General features: G+C 40.6%; 1 long non-coding RNA gene across 3 annotated transcripts in view; it reads right to left on the bottom strand.

The window, feature by feature from the left end:
* LOC148007721 (uncharacterized) overlaps window positions 1–17,512 on the bottom strand; it is a 60,181-nt gene that overhangs the window by 21,031 nt on the left and 21,638 nt on the right. Inside the window, exon 1 of one of the 3 annotated variants that reach the window (XR_015647121.1) lies at window positions 3,235–3,323. The exons of the other annotated variants lie outside the window; for them this stretch is intronic. This is a non-coding gene — a long non-coding RNA (uncharacterized LOC148007721). Of the gene's footprint in view, window positions 1–3,234; window positions 3,324–17,512 lie in introns of those variants that run through there. 3 annotated transcript variants of the gene reach the window in all.

Below are 17,512 nucleotides of genomic sequence, written 5' to 3' on the forward strand. Positions count from 1 at the left end.
AAAAAAATACATTTTAGTGTGCGGTCTTAGCCCTGTCATGTTACCATCCCTAGAGGACTACTATAGAGCAGAGTAACTCAGTTTCTGGTGGCCAGAAAGCAGAGATATGTATACAGGAAATGGACAGGGAAAATTATAGTCTCTGGGGCTCCATTTCCTCCAATATAGCCCACCTCATGCCTTTCACTATCTCCCAATAATGCCCTCATATTAGGGATCCACTGAGAGGTTAGTTCATTTCTTAATGTCCTGGTGATTTAATCCTTTGGAAAAATCCTCACAGATCTACCTAGAGGTTTGCTTTCCTATTCTCTCATATAATCAGGTGGGAAATCAAAATTAACTATTATTTTAACGTTCACATTCATTGCCTGACTTCATCACATGAGGAGATTGAGGGCAAAGAGCAGGGATTTTCATGAAGATGAATCCAAGCAGGAGTGTAGACTGGAAGGCCAGCAAATGCAGGCAGGGTAACAACCCAGTGGAGAAGATGAGCATAGCAGAAGTTGATGGGTCAAAGCTCCCTGGAGAGGATTTAATACGATGAGAGCACAGCTGGTGAGTATCTCTGGCAAGCTCCTGGTGAAGGTCCCTATGCAGCCAGATACTGTGATCAATAGTCAGGTCCCATGATTTATGTATGTGTTGAGGAGCAGCATCCTTTACTGGACATCTATCTACTCTCCCACAAACTTTTCTGCTTGCTGTGTCACTGTTCACTAATGCCATAGACTAGATTGGCTGGCCTTGTACCACTGACCTTGAGACAGGGAATGGAAAGATCTTTTATCAGATAAATATGACAAATGATTTTACAGTCATGTAACAGATCCAAAGCTCTAGGTTAATAAGGCATGGTGACACATACTGAAATTCTAGTACTTGGAAGGTTAAGACAAAAGGATTGTGAGTTCAAGGCCTCGCTAGTTTACATAGCCAGTTCTAACTTGCAGTGAGTTACAGAGCAAGGTACTGTTTATCAAAACAACTTAAGGACTAGGTCCAAATACTTCAAAGCAGACAAGAAAAAATGATGCGCTATGGGGTGCCCAGGAGTGATCCCAGAAGTTTGATCCCATGTTTATGTCAAGTGCTGAAAATGAATATGGCATTTGTTGGCTTTATCCAGGCTTCACTATGAAGTTCGGGTTTGGGGGGAAAAACATGTGGGAAGTTATTTTCCAGGCTTTACTCCCTTTTGGAAAAAGAGATCCTTAAGCCATTCCCAGGAGTTCTTTCTTTGCAGAACACTGCCCATGACTTCTTTCTTCAACTTCCTTTCCGGGGTTCTCTCCTCTATTTGGTGTAAAATAGTATTAGCAAAGTTTCTGTTTATAGAACTTTAGGAACTTATATGCTTCCAAAGGAGATACAGTTTTGAGTGATAGAACAAAACACCTTAGCGTGGCTAATAAGCAAGCTACAGGAACATATTGCTTACCACTCTGGAGTTTAGAAAGTAAAAGGTCAAAGTGTTAACAGAATCAGGATCTAGTGAAGGACAATTTCTCATACAGGATGACTTCGTGTTGACTCCTCCTGAGGCTAACGGATGGATAAGCTCTCCATAACTTCCTTCTCAGGGCACAAAATGACCATTTTGAGCGATCATAAAACAGAAAGTTCTCCCAAGTGTTAAGGTGATTTGAAGTATGGATGTATATCATAAACATTGTCATTACACTTAATATCCTTAGAACAGAAAGGAAAAGAACCATGAACTACCTGTGCTTAATGATTTGTTAGCTAACTGTATTGTCTTGGGGAGAGACCGTGGGAGAAAACAGCAGTGGCCATTTAAGTAGAAGAGCTTTAGAACTCCTGACAGGTGCCTTCATTTACCATTACACAGAAGCTCAGTGGCTGCAGAGAGACTCACCCAGCAGGTAAACATAGGCTCTTGAGAAGAGGACATGCTGCATGTGGCTTGGGAACTCCTATTGTATTGTTCAAGAGCACATGGACACAAGTGAGCCACCACCACATAGGAAAGAATATCCAAGTCTTTGTGACAGAAAAGAAATTTCTTGCCCATGTTGTTTGTCCCAAGCAAGAGGGACAGCATGTGCCACTATTTCTGCCCCTAACAAAGTGGTCAGGAAGCTTGGTAAGCAATGGTTCCTTTTATAAGCACTTTAGGAGAAAAGGAGTCCAGAGATGGATAAGGTGGAAAGTTACTCGAGGGTCTAACGGGAAAATTTTGGAACCTGCTACTCACATTCCTTGGTCATCTGCTTGTTTCCTGAATAGATGCTTTTTAAGGGCATACTATGTGCATGCCTTTTTGTCTTAGCACATGGAAAAGTAGAGTGAAAAACTAAACCATAGGAAAGGATATGAAATTAATTGGTGGCCATACGAGTTTCTCAGTCATGTTTGGGCCACCTTGCCAAGGTTTCAAGAATCTCAATAGATTTGGTTCTTTTAAGTTATAACAGATAAGCAAGAATAAACGCCCTACCCTTGTCACCTGTTTCAAGCAAAATTCTCTGTCTAGTAATCCAGTCCAGAGATCAGCATTTCCGGAAAAACTGGGTTCTCTGATAATCATTTTCATTCACATGAATTACTCAAAGAGCACCATCTTTATAATCCCAGCAAGTTTATGCCTATTATCTTATTTGCCTTTGTATACAATTAAATTGTCCTTGATTAATGATGATATTTACGAATGTTGATTTTACAAATATATAGGTCCCTTGTTCATGAATATATAAGTATCAATGTTCTTCTTACAAATACATACAAACATACTCACACATCTATATGTATGTATGTATTTGTAAAAAGAACTTGGCTTGGAGTCAGACGTATTTGTATTCTTTCTGCTTTTGTTTCCTCTCCTCATTGCTCAGTCTGATCTTTGACCAAAAGAGTTGCTCCCAGAATTGTCTCCTTTATCCTTAAAGTAACTGCAAAGAAAGCTTTCCCTGTAGAGTGTTGTGGTAAAGATGAAGAGTAAAATGAATGTCTCAGATGAACGTCCCCAAATCCTGAAAGCCTTCAGCTAAGTTCTGCAGAGTAACACTGACACCCTGAATTCCCTCTCAGGGTTCTTCTGTTTAGATGTATTTCATATTTCAAGAGAGGTGTAACATGTTCTATTTTTTCATCTTTGTACAGAGGCGTTTCCTTTGGAGGTCCAGCGGCCTCTTCCACACACTGCTGCAAAACATCAATGTTCTCAAAGGCAAAGAAACTAGTTTGAAAGTAAACCAAATGGCAACTTACTGCTTTCTATCCTCGAAGCAAACGTCGTGTAGGAAGTAAATATGCTCTGACATGTAGGTGGTCTTTACTCAAAGAAGTGTAAGAGACAGCTAGAAACGAGAAACCAGACACCACGGTTCACTGCAGGCATTGCAAACAAATCCCACCTTGAAATGCTACCTTCTATCATTGATTCTGAGATGTTTTGTGTCTACTGATGGAAAGAGAAAAGCAGCCCTAAGTGGGGTCTTTTGCTTTCAGCATCCCAAAATGCTTCCACCCTGTGATGAATTAAAATATTTAATCACAATCACGCGCTTCTGCCTCTATTTATACAAGTGCTTTATAATGCTGTACATTACAGCTCAACCTGCCTGCTTCTTAATGTGACCTGAAGAGTCAGCCTGCATTTATTACAAATGCGAGGCAGTGCGCTTCTGGCTGAGCAATTAATCACTGACACCAAGAAGTTCCTTCTCTTCAGGTGGGGAATCCATCCAAAAATGGAGAAAAATCATCGGGCTAATTAATTCTTATCTGCAAAGAGCAATTAGATAAATGACCTCAAAAAAAGACTTGTCACCCCTAGTGAGACACTCACTTTCTAAATAGAATGTGTCGCAGCCTCTTTTCTCTGGGCAAGTGATACTGTGAAATGGAGATGACAGGAAGGAGGGAGGGGACTGATAGGGGGTGGGTTAATTAGAATGAAGGCCAAGAAGAGAGAGAGAGAGAGAGAGAGAGAGAGAGAGAGAGAGAGAGAGAGAGAGAGAGATTTGTATGATCCTGTACCCTGTCCTATGATCTGTGTGTTCTTTTCTTGGTTGCCATGGAATAAGTGTTAAAGGTAGGTGAAATACAATTCAAACATTTAAACCAAGCAAGTATGTCTTTGTGTATTTCTTTCTAAACTACTCTCTCTTCTCTCTCTCTCTCTCTCTCTCTCTCTCTCTCTCTCTCTCTCTGTGTGTGTGTGTGTGTGTGTGTGTGTGTGTGTCACTGTATCTGTAATGACATAGTGACATTCATAAATGTTCCAGGTAGAAGTCAGCTATCTGATGGCTTCCTTTATTTCTCTCCAGGTTATATTTTTTGAGACAAAGTCTCTCACTAAACCTGCAACTTCCTGTTGTGTCTGAACTGACAGAGCCTCAGGGATCCTGCTACCTTTTTGCCCTGGTGCTGGGGTAACTAACATACATTGCCCTGCCTAATTTTTTACATGGGTGATGGCAATAAAAAGTCAGATCCTTATGATTCTGTAGTAATTGGTTTACACCCTGAGTCGTCTCTTCTACAGATTGTGTGTGTGTGTGTGTGTGTGTGTGCGTGTGTGTGCGTGTGCGTATTTGGTTCTAAAATTATGTCCATGTCTGACAATAGAATCACAGTGTAGAGACATTAAAAGTTGACCTCCAGGGTAAAAAAATATTTAGATGTTCAAGATGGAAATGTCATGTGATTTTGTTGCATGGTGTATAACTTGGCCTCAACTCAAACTTTAGACCTTTCTGTCTGAGTCTCCTGCATGTTGAGATTATGAGTGTGGTGTTGGGCCCTACCTTGGTGTTTCCCTTCCCCCTCACTGAGCCTTTTAGCTTGCTATAGCAAGAAGTTGTTTATACCCTTGGCAGCTGCTCTTAGCCCCTGATTTGGGGCCGAGATTTTCCAAGGCACCCTTCCTCCCCACCTAGCCTTCCAGCTTGTTGTTGTTAAGAAGTTGTTTATGTCCCTGATTGGGCCCCGGACTTTCCACCACACAGACTTTTCCTTGTTTTCCTGGTTAGGGATTTTCACCTGCCTTGTTGTTTTCCATGGCTTTTGCCTCAGGTATATAAGGAGATCTCAGTAAAGCCTTGGTGGCACTCTCTGCAAACGGGTGACCCGTGCACATGTTTTCTTTCAATCCCACAGACCTATGCCCGATATTCACACACTGGTGACGCAGGCACCAACAGTGTGGGCCACTGAATTTGACTAACAAATTCACTACAGAAACAGAATGGATAGAATTAACATATATAACAAATGAGATTCTATTAGCTAGCTTAAAGGACATTCATGCGCTAGTCCAAAGATAGCTATTTGCATACTGGAGAGGCTCTAAACCAAGCAAGTACTCAGCACACAAGCCTGTATGCCTCTGTAGGTCTAATCTGATGCCAAAAGTCTGGTGGATTCAAGAACAATCAACTGACCTGCAGACATGTTGGAAGACTGAAGAAGCTGGGTTCTGATGTCACTCAAGATAGACAACAGCTGGGTCAGCAACAGGAAAATGAATCCAGCTGTAAGGAGAGTAGGTGGGCAGGCGAAGGGTCATGGCCTTAACCTCAGACCTCTCAAGACCACTGCTAGAAGTTATGATTGCCCTGACAGTCTTAGTTTTCTACCTAGGAAATACCACTAAAGACTCAACCATCAGCATGTTGCTTAATTAACTCTAGATCCAACGAAGCTAAAATCCAAGAGTAGCCATTGCAACCACCGTGCCCAGCTAAATAAAATTGCATTTTGTGTTTCATCATTCTTTTCATATATTATCCAAAAGAAATGGGAAAATATACTTTATGAGAGCAAGTTGAATTGTGCCTTTGTTTCTTTTTCTCCTGTTTTTTTTCTAATTTTGAAATAAAAATATAACCATAATATTTATCCCTTTCCCTCAAAACCCCCTCTGTTAGATCCCCCTAACTATCTTTCAAATTCATGGTCTCCCTTAATTGTTAAGTGATTATATATATATATATGTATATATACATATATACATATATATATAATATTTATATATATGAATATTTATATATGTGTGTTGTATTCCTGTACATGTATGTGTATTACAAACACAAATATCACAGTCCATTGGTGACAGTTGTACATATAAGAATTTAAGACTAACCATGTGGAATTGGGTTATGGCTCATCTCTGGGAAAGACAGTTACTCCAGCTTCTCAGTATTTCTGAGTTTGTTGTTGTTGTTTGTTTGATTGATTGATTGATTGGCTGATATTTTTTGTCTGCTTCTTCATTTTCCTTCGTCCAATTCACATGAACTCCTAGCAACACACCTCAGAACTGACTTGGTTTTGATGGCTATGATAGCTATGAGATCTAGACTGGGACTGAAAGATGGGGGATGAACCTGATTGGGGCAGCACATTTTCTTGATCAGGTTAGTTGAAGTCAGAAGATCTACCCAATGTGTGCAGCCCTGTTCCCGAGGTTAAAATCCTAGAATACACAAAGAGGAGAAAGGTAATTGGGACTGAGCAGCACCTTCTGGTTCCTGACTGCTGACGTAATGTGACCAGCTGCCTCAGGCGTCAGATCCTGTGACTTCCCCACCATGTTGGACTGTAGCCTCTAACAGTAACCAGAATAAAGTTTGTCCTCTAAGTCACTTTTGCCAGGGCACTTATCACAGAAACAAGAACCTTTTATAATTTGATGGTTAGTCATTTTTATCTCTGAATTAATCCACCTGGCATGACTCATTAGAGTTTTAGTAGGTTCTAGGTGCCATGGATGAACCATATCAACATGGAACTTTGAGCTCTTCCATTTGGGAGGACATTGTGTGACCCCCTCATCCATAAGAATTACAGGGGCAAAGGGGAACAAGAGAGAGAAAACACTGAGGACCAAATGACATGGTGAAGAGCATGGGGCTAGAGGGTGAGAAGGTGTATTCCAGGCTGGCTTAGAGAGTTCTCCACGGACTGCTTTACATGCCTTCTTTCTATTATTTTTCCGATTATTTTTCTCTTCTTATTCCTAAAGTCAATAATTGTGTTTAATATGTAATAATATTATGTCACACCCATTAGAAAAATGCAACTTGGGGCTGAATAGAGAAAAATGCAACTTAGAATATGAAAAACATTAATGAGATTTTTGTGTGTGTGTCTCCATTCACAGGTTGTGTATTCCATAGTGAGTGTCAACGTAGATGAGCCTCACATGGTGCATAATTAACATAAGTACATATTGAGACAGAAAGCCACAAGGATATTGGTGTGGCAGACCAGGACTCCACACACATCTAAAGTGTTCAGACTTTATAGGTGGGGCATGAAAGAAAGCACAGACATGGTATTTCATCACGCTCAGGCCCTGCATTGGTCAGTTGTCCATTCAAATACCTGCCTCATCAAATCTGGAGGATACTCACAACAAAGTGTTACTTGTAAGTGGAAATAATACTAAAGATGACATTACTGAAGCTACTTATCTAGTACCGAGGAACAAACATACCTCCATGCCTAATTTAAATACACACACACACAAACACACACACACACACACACACACTCACACACACACACACACAAACTACAAAAACAAAACGGTATTTTTACTATGAGTTAGGCAAATACTTAGTGTAAATTAGTCTATCTTTGTGTGCTTATGTTTGTGTGTGTATGTGTGTATTTGTGTACGTGTGTACATGTGTGTATAATGTGTCTCTGTGTGTATGTATTTACTTTATAATCCACATAAGAGGGTGCAGAGATACAGAAGATAAAAAAGAATAGGATGTTGTAGCCAGAGTATGTTAAGGTTTATTTCCCATCAAATAAAATATAAAACAACTAATTTCAGGTTATCTTTCATCACCACCCAGACCTCGATGTACTAAGAAAGGAGGGACACATCCCGAATGTACCATTTATACATTAGCTCTAAGAACTAAAACTAGGAGAGAGAGACCCAACCGCCTGGTCAGGTGGGCACTCCTGAGGCTGCAGAGCAGAAGAGACCACCAACTCTGCTCACCCCTGCCCACATCCCTGGCCCAAGAGGAAACTGTATAAGGCCTCTGGGCTCCCGTGGGGGAGGGCCCAGGAGCGGCAGGACCCCTGTCCCTGAGACACCGCCGGAACCTGAAAGAAACAGACCGGATAAACAGTTCTCTGCACCCAAATCCCGTGGGAGGGAGAGCTAAACCTTCAGAGAGGCAGACAAGCCTGGGAAACCAGAAGTGACTGCTCCCTGCACACACATCTCGGACGCCAGAGGAAAAAGCCAAAGACCATCTGGAACCCTGGTGCACTGAAGTTCCCGGAAGGGGCGGCACAGGTCTTCCTGGTTGCTGCCGCTGCAGAGAGCCCGTGGGCAGCACCCCACAAGCGAACCTGAGCCTCGGGACCACAGGTAAGACCAAATTTTCTGCTGCAAGAAAGCTGCCTGGTGAACTCAAGACACAGGCCCACAGGAACAGCTGAAGACCTGTAGAGAGGAAAAACTACACGCCAGAAAGCGGAACACTCTGTCCCCATAACTGACTGAAAGAGAGGAAAACAGGTCTACAGCACTCCTGTCACACAGGCTTATAGGACAGTCTAGCCACTGTCAGAAATAGCAGAACAAAGTAACACTAGAGATAATCTGATGGCAAGAGGCAAGCGCAGGAACCCAAGCAACAGAAACCAAGACTACATGCCATCATCGGAGCCCAATTCTCCCACCAAAACAAACATGGAATATCCAAACACACCAGAAAAGCAAGATCTAGTTACAAAATCATATTTGATCATGATGCTGGAGGACTTCAAGAAAGACATGAACACACTTAGGGAAGCACAGGAAAACATTAATAAACAAGTAAAAGCCTACAGAGAGGAATCACAAAAATCCCTGAAAGAATTCCAGGAAAACACAATCAAACAGTTGAAGGAATTAAAAATGGAAATAGAAGCAATCAAGAAAGAACACATGGAAACAACCCTGGATATAGAAAACCAAAAGAAGAGACAAGGAGCTGTAGATACAAGCCTCACCAACAGAATTCAAGAGATGGAAGAGAGAATCTCAGGAGCAGAAGATTCCATAGAAATCATTGACTCAACTGTCAAAGATAATGTAAAGCGGAAAAAGCTACTGGTCCAAAACATACAGGAAATCCAGGACTCAATGAGAAGATCAAACCTAAGGATAATAGGTATAGAAGAGAGGGAAGACTCCCAGCTCAAAGGACCAGTAAATATCTTCAACAAAATCATAGAAGAAAACTTCCCTAACCTAAAAAAAGAGATACCCATAGACATACAAGAAGCCTACAGAACTCCAAATAGATTGGACCAGAAAAGAAACACCTCCCGTCACATAATTGTCAAAACACCAAACGCACAAAATAAAGAAAGAATATTAAAAGCAGTAAGGGAAAAAGGTCAAGTAACATATAAAGGGAGACCTATCAGAATCACACCAGACTTCTCGCCAGAAACTATGAAGGCCAGAAGATCCTGGACTGATGTCATACAGACCCTAAGAGAACACAAATGCCAGCCCAGGTTACTGTATCCAGCAAAACTCTCAATTAACATTGATGGAGAAACCAAGATATTCCATGACAAAACCAAATTTACACAATATCTTTCTACAAATCCAGCACTACAAAGGATAATAAATGGTAAAGCCCAACATAAGGAGGCAAGCTATACCCTAGAAGAAGCAAGAAACTAATCGTCTTGGCAACAAAACAAAGAGAATGAAAGCACACAAACATAACCTCACATCCAAATATGAATATAAAGGGAAGCAATAATCACTATTCCTTAATATCTCTCAATATCAATGGCCTCAACTCCCCAATAAAAAGACATAGATTAACAAACTGGATACGCAATGAGGACCCTGCATTCTGCTGCCTACAGGAAACACACCTCAGAGACAAAGACAGACACTACCTCAGAGTGAAAGGCTGGAAAACAACTTTCCAAGCAAATGGTCAGAAGAAGCAAGCTGGAGTAGCCATTCTAATATCAAATAAAATCAATTTCCAACTAAAAGTCATCAAAAAAGATAAGGAAGGACACTTCATATTCATCAAAGGAAAAATCCACCAAGATGAACTCTCAATCCTAAATATCTATGCCCCAAATACAAGGGCACCTACATACGTAAAAGAAACCTTACTAAAGCTCAAAACACACATTGCACCTCACACAATAATAGTGGGAGACTTCAACACCCCACTCTCATCAATGGACAGAGCATGGAAACAGAAATTAAACAGTGATGTCGACAGACTAAGAGAAGTCATGAGCCAAATGGACTTAACGGATATTTATAGAACATTCTATCCTAAAGCAAAAGGATATACCTTCTTCTCAGCTCCTCATGGTACTTTCTCCAAAATTGACCATATAATTGGTCAAAAAACGGGCCTCAACAGGTACAGAAAGATAGAGATAATCCCATGCATGCTATCGGACCACCACGGCCTAAAACTGGTCTTCAATAACAATAAGGGAAGAATGCCCACATATACGTGGAAATTTAACAATGCTCTACTCAATGATAACCTGGTCAAGGAAGAAATAAAGAAAGAAATTAAAAACTTTTTAGAATTTAATGAAAATGAAGATACAACATACCCAAACTTATGGGACACAATGAAAGCTGTGCTAAGAGGAAAACTCATAGCGCTGAGTGCCTGCAGAAAGAAACAGGAAAGAGCATATGTCAGCAGCTTGACAGCACACCTAAAAGCTCTAGAACAAAAAGAAGCAAATACACCCAGGAGGAGTAGAAGGCAGGAAATAATCAAACTCAGAGCTGAAATCAACCAAGTAGAAACAAAAAGGACCATAGAAAGAATCAACAGAACCAAAAGTTGGTTCTTTGAGAAAATCAACAAGATAGATAAACCCTTAGCCAGACTAACGAGAGGACACAGAGAGTGCGTCCAAATTAACAAAATTAGAAATGAAAAGGGAGACATAACTACAGATTCAGAGGAAATTCAAAAAATCATCAGATCTTACTATAAAAACCTATATTCAACAAAATTTGAAAATCTTCAGGAAATGGACAATTTCCTAGACAGATACCAGGTATCGAAGTTAAATCAGGAACAGATAAACCAGTTAAACAACCCCATAACTCCTAAGGAAATAGAAGCAGTCATTAAAGGTCTTCCAACCAAAAAGAGCCCAGGTCCAGACGGGATTAGTGCAGAATTCTATCAAACCTTCATAGAAGACCTCATACCAATATTATCCAAACTATTCCACAAAATTGAAACAGATGGAGCACTACCGAATTCCTTCTACGAAGCCACAATTACTCTTATACCTAAACCACACAAAGACACAACAAAGAAAGAGAACTTCAGACCAATTTCCCTTATGAATATCGACGCAAAAATACTCAATAAAATTCTGGCAAACCGAATTCAAGAGCACATCAAAACAATCATCCACCATGATCAAGTAGGCTTCATCCCAGGCATGCAGGGATGGTTTAATATACGGAAAACCATCAACGTGATCCATCATATAAACAAACTGAAAGAACAAAACCACATGATCATTTCATTAGATGCTGAGAAATCATTTGACAAAATTCAACACCCCTTCATGATAAAAGTCCTGGAAAGAATAGGAATTCAAGGCCCATACCTAAACATAGTAAAAGCCATATACAGCAAACCAGTTGCTAACATTAAACTAAATGGAGAGAAACTCGAAGCAATCCCACTAAAATCAGGGACTAGACAAGGCTGCCCACTCTCTCCCTACTTATTCAATATAGTTCTTGAAGTTCTAGCCAGAGCAATCAGACAACAAAAGGAGATCAAGGGGATACAGATCGGAAAAGAAGAAGTCAAAATATCACTATTTGCAGATGACATGATAGTATATTTAAGTGATCCCAAAAGTTCCACCAGAGAACTACTAAAGCTGATAAACAACTTCAGCAAAGTGGCTGGGTATAAAATTAACTCAAATAAATCAGTTGCCTTCCTCTATACAAAAGAGAAACAAGCCGAGAAAGAAATTAGGGAAACGACACCCTTCATAATAGACCCAAATAATATAAAGTACCTCGGTGTGACTTTAACCAAGCAAGTAAAAGATCTGTACAATAAGAACTTCAAGACACTGAGGAAAGAAATTGAAGAAGACCTCAGAAGATGGAAAGATCTCCCATGCTCATGGATTGGCAGGATTAATATAGTAAAAATGGCCATTTTACCAAAAGCAATCTACAGATTCAATGCAATCCCCATCAAAATTCCAATCCAATTCTTCAAAGAGTTAGACAGAACAATTTGCAAATTCATCTGGAATAACAAAAAACCCAGGATAGCTAAAGCTATCCTCAACAATAAAAGGACTTCAGGGGGAATCACTATCCCTGAACTCAAGCAGTATTACAGAGCAATAGTGATAAAAACTGCATGGTATTGGTACAGAGACAGACAGATAGACCAATGGAATAGAATTGAAGACCCAGAAATGAACCCACACACCTATGGTCACTTGATTTTTGACAAAGGAGCCAAAACCATCCAATGGAAAAAAGATAGCATTTTCAGCAAATGGTGCTGGTTCAACTGGAGGGCAACATGTAGAAGAATGCAGATCGATCCATGCTTATCACCCTGTACAAAGCTTAAGTCCAAGTGGATCAAGGACCTCCACATCAAACCAGACACACTCAAACTAATAGAAGAAAAACTAGGGAAGCATCTGGAACACATGGGCACTGGAAAAAATTTCCTGAACAAAACACCAATGGCTTATGCTCTAAGATCAAGAATCGACAAATGGGATCTCATAAAACTGCAAAGCTTCTGTAAGGCAAAGGACACGGTGGTTAGGACAAAACGGCAACCAACAGATTGGGAAAAGATCTTTACCAATCCTACAACAGATAGAGGCCTTATATCCAAAATATACAAAGAACTCAAGAAGTTAGACCGCAGGGAAACAAATAACCCTATTAAAAAATGGGGTTCAGAGCTAAACAAAGAATTCACAGCTGAGGAATGCCGAATGGCTGAGAAACACCTAAAGAAATGTTCAACATCTTTAGTCATAAGGGAAATGCAAATCAAAACAACCCTGAGATTTCACCTCACACCAGTGAGAATGGCTAAGATCAAAAACTCAGGTGACAGCAGATGCTGGCGAGGATGTGGAGAAAGAGGAACACTCCTCCATTGTTGGTGGGATTGCAGACTGGTAAAACCATTCTGGAAATCAGTGTGGAGGTTCCTCAGAAAATTGGACATTGAACTGCCTGAGGATCCAGCTATACCTCTCTTGGGCATATACCCAAAAGATGCCTCAACATATAAAAGAGACACGTGCTCCACTATGTTCATCGCAGCCTTATTTATAATAGCCAGAAAATGGAAAGAACCGAGATGCCCTTCAACAGAGGAATGGATACAGAAAATGTGGTACATCTACACAATGGAATATTACTCAGCTATCAAAAACAACGAGTCTATGAAATTCGTAGGCAAATGGTTGGAACTGGAAAATATCATCCTGAGTGAGCTAACCCAATCACAGAAAGACATACATGGTATGCACTCATTGATAAGTGGCTATTAGCCCGAATGCTTGAATTACCCTAGATCCCTAGAACAAACAAAACTCAAGACGGATGATCAAAATGTGAATGCTTCACTCCTTCTTTAAATGAGGAAAAAGAATACCCTTGGCTGGGAAGGGAGAGGCAAAGATTAAAACAGAGACTGAAGGAACACCCATTCAGAGCCTGCCCCACATGTGGCCCATACATATACAGCCACCCAATTGGACAAGATGGATGAAGCAAAGAAGTGCAGACCGACAGGAGCCGGATGTAGATCGCTCCTGAGAGACACAGCCAGAATACAGCAAATACAGAGGCGAATGCCAGCAGCAAACCACTGAGCTGAGAATAGGTCCCCCGTTGAAGGAATCAGAGAAAGAACTGGAAGAGCTTGAAGGGGCTCGAGACCCCAAAAGTACAACAATGTCAAGCAACCAGAGCTTCCAGGGACTAAGCCACTACCTAAAGACTATATATGGACTGACCCTGGACTCTGACCCCATAGGTAGCAATGAATATCCTAGTAAGAGCACCAGTGGAAGGGGAAGCCCTGGGTCCTGCTAAGACTGAACCCCCAGTGAACTAGACTATGGGGGGAGGGCGGCAATGGGGGGAGGGTTGGGAGGGGAACACCCATAAGGAAGGGGAGGGGGGAGGGGGATTTGCCCAGAAACCGGGAAAGGGAATAACACTTGAAATGTATATAAGAAATACTCAAGTTAATTAAAAAAAAAAAAAAAGAACTAAAACTAAGCAAGGTTTTGCAGGTGGAAAGAGTAAGTCTTTATCCAGCTTACACTAGCACAGTAATGCATAGTAACAGGGTGACAATGGATGCAATTCATTTCCATTAAGCTAAGCTGCTAACAGAGGGCTATGCCTCCACAGGGCTCCCATCAGACTCTTAGAAAGCTAAGGCAGCTTTTCAGTGGGTGGGAAGTGTACCTGCAAATGAGCCTCTTATTAAACTGCAATTCTGCTTCATAAAACTCCACTGGAAAATAGTACATGTTGACAGCAAAACATAGGATGTAGTTAGAGTTAACCCTGGGTCCCTCCGTCCCCATTAGAGGCGTGTTTTCCTTCAATGGAGTTACTTCTCTTTTTTTCATGCACTCTCCTGTTAGCAAAGAAAAATACAACGTATCCACCTGAATGTTCCATGCAGGGACATTAGATACTTAAACTTCAAAACCCAGACAAATGCAGTTTTTTAACTTGTCCCCAAGTATCAGTGACAGTGAGGAAGAGAACAGCTGCCAGTTTCTGCTGTCAGTGTGTGTGGTCATAACTTTGATCATCTACTTCACTATCTTAAGGAACACCTAGGGCATGAGTGAGAAGGGGGTTCTTTGGGTGTGTCTGTGAGAGTCCCACAGAGAAGAGACTGACAGATGGGAGACAGACTACCCGGTGTTGCTGTCATACTCCTCATCACTAGGGTCTCTTGCAAAGAAACACAAAAGGCTAGAGGACCACAGTGTCCATTAGCACCCTGTTACTTTGCTGCTTCCTGATCTATTGAGATGAGAGCATGATGCTCTTACCATGTCTCCATTGAGCTGAAATGCTCTCCCTTGAAATAAATGTGATTCAAGATAAATCTTCTCTTAAGTTGTTTTGTCCTGGATTTGGTCATGATGATGAGAAAATGAACTAAGACAGTGACCTGGTCAATTGTTTGTATAACAAAATATTTGAAGGTATGTGACTTAAGGCAAAGAAAATTTTGTTTAGCTCACAGCTAAAGTTTGGGGATCAAGTCTGGCACAGTTTGGTTCTAATGAGGCATTCATGGCAGAGGATAACAGAACCAGTGGAGTATGTGTGGGAGTTCATATACATAAACAGGGAGCCAGAATGGTCAGAGAGTAGCTAGGGTTATTCTTTTCTTTAATATTTCTTTTAGATTTGCTTTATCTTTTCTGTTTGAGCATCTCGCCTGCATGTATGTTTGTGTACCACATGTATTCTTGGTGCCTAAAGATGTGAGGAGTCTCCAAATGGAGGCTGAGCCTCAAACCCAGGACTATGCAAGGACAAGCACTCTTAACAAATGGGCCAACTCTCTGACAGTTATTTTCATTCTTTCACAAATTATTTACTTATTTCAGGTATCAGTACACTATAGACACACCAGAAGAGGACTTCAGACCAGATCTCATTATAGATGGTTGTGAGCCACCATGCCATGGCTGGGAATTGAACTAAGCACCTCTGGAAAAGTACTCAGTGCTCTTAACTGCTGAGCCATCTCTCCAGCCCCAGGGTCGTTCTTTCACATCAATCTTCTTCTGGCTATTGACCCATGTCTTGTATGAAGGATTTGAATGTCTGCTGAAGGCAGCACCTCCATTCAGACCTAATGACAGCCTCTGTACCCAACTGTACTCCTAGTGGCTGAACTCACAAAGAACTAGAACTCAAATTCAAACCTGTCTGTGTTAGCTTAGACGATACGTCTGTATTCCCCACACTATTCTGCCTACATTATAATGTTAGATTCCCTCTTGGAAATAAAGATAATGTATTTGAGGACTTCAGAGTAAAGAGAAATTGACTATGTTCATCGAGGAAGAATCTCAGTTATTCTTTTAGTAAATAATGAAACAGGTGAAATTATCTTATAATAATTGTTTTATCTTGTGACATGGACAATAATATAGTACTTATTAGTAAAGTACTAGAAGTACTACTTATATAAAGTAGAATTCCTTTCTAGTCAACATTGAAACATATTCCCAGCAAGTGTTAAACTAAGAAACTTTAAATAAAATTAAGAAAATTGAAATTAAAAATTTTAAGAATTGAGATAAAAATGCGGGTGGCTCAGCTAAGATGTTTTCTTTGTTCATCATATAAAATCCTATAATCACACAGGGCCTGCAGAAAGTTGGTGACAATCACAAGCCATTTGATATCCATGATCACTAAGCCAACACACACACTTCAACTGTGCTTTGATCACTCTTAATACTCTGGCAAAGCCAGACAACAGAAAACAAAGACATTTGGAAATATTGAACCCATGTTTATTAATGGATTTATAAAATGTCATAAAATTATATTAATTACTCTGAAAGTTGAAAAGGAGAGACCCTGTGTTAGGAAAATCATTAGGGAGAGACATCTTTCTGTCCCTACTCTCCAAAAGGTGAAGAAAGTCTAATTTAAACTTTAATTCACAAAATCAAATGAATCAATAAATCAAAATAATGCTGTGATCTGTTTAGAGTATCAAAATGCCTCTACTTACTGCCTCAAGACTCCGGGAGGAGGTGAAGCAAGGGGAGGATCCCCACCGAACACATCATCAAGTGTTGCTTTGCTTCTTGTTTTTGATTGATGCATATCTACTGCTGTCAAACTCTCCACTTCAAAGCGTAGTTTAGTGCAGTGGCAATGCTGTGCTCTCCTCACTGCAGGGTAATTACACCAGGCCACAGAGGACCTCTGCCATTAGCAGTTTCCATCCACCACCATCCCCTTTGCCCTGGCCTCCAGCAAGGCGCACACATCCTGTATATATGCCCATGGATTTGCCAAGTCAGAGCACTTCCATTTAAACAAAGGCACCCAATGTAACGTTTGATACAGTGTTTCTCTTAATCAGCAAGGTGTTTCAAGGTGTCATTCTCACTATTGCCTGAATCTTTATTTCATTCTTCATGGCCTACTAATATTCTAAGGGGGGCTATATAAGATTTTCTTAGTTCTTTAAACAGCACAGTGACATTTTTGTTTCCAATGTCTGGGTGTTTTACTGTTTATATTCTTAAGCAGCAGCCCTTTGTAGCTGTGGATTCCACATACACTGAGAGAGAGAGAGAGAAAGAGAGAGAGAGAGAGAGAGAGAGAGAGAGATAGAGATACAGAGAAAGAGAGAGGAATATTTTGAAAAGATGCAGGTGTACTGTACGTGTACAGATTTTAATCCCATCATAATTCTTTTAAGATATTTGA

Source organism: Rattus norvegicus, chromosome 1 (genome assembly GCF_021556685.1).
Source record: "Rattus norvegicus strain SHRSP/BbbUtx chromosome 1, alternate assembly SHRSP_T2T, whole genome shotgun sequence".
Taxonomy (NCBI): domain Eukaryota; kingdom Metazoa; phylum Chordata; class Mammalia; order Rodentia; family Muridae; genus Rattus; species Rattus norvegicus.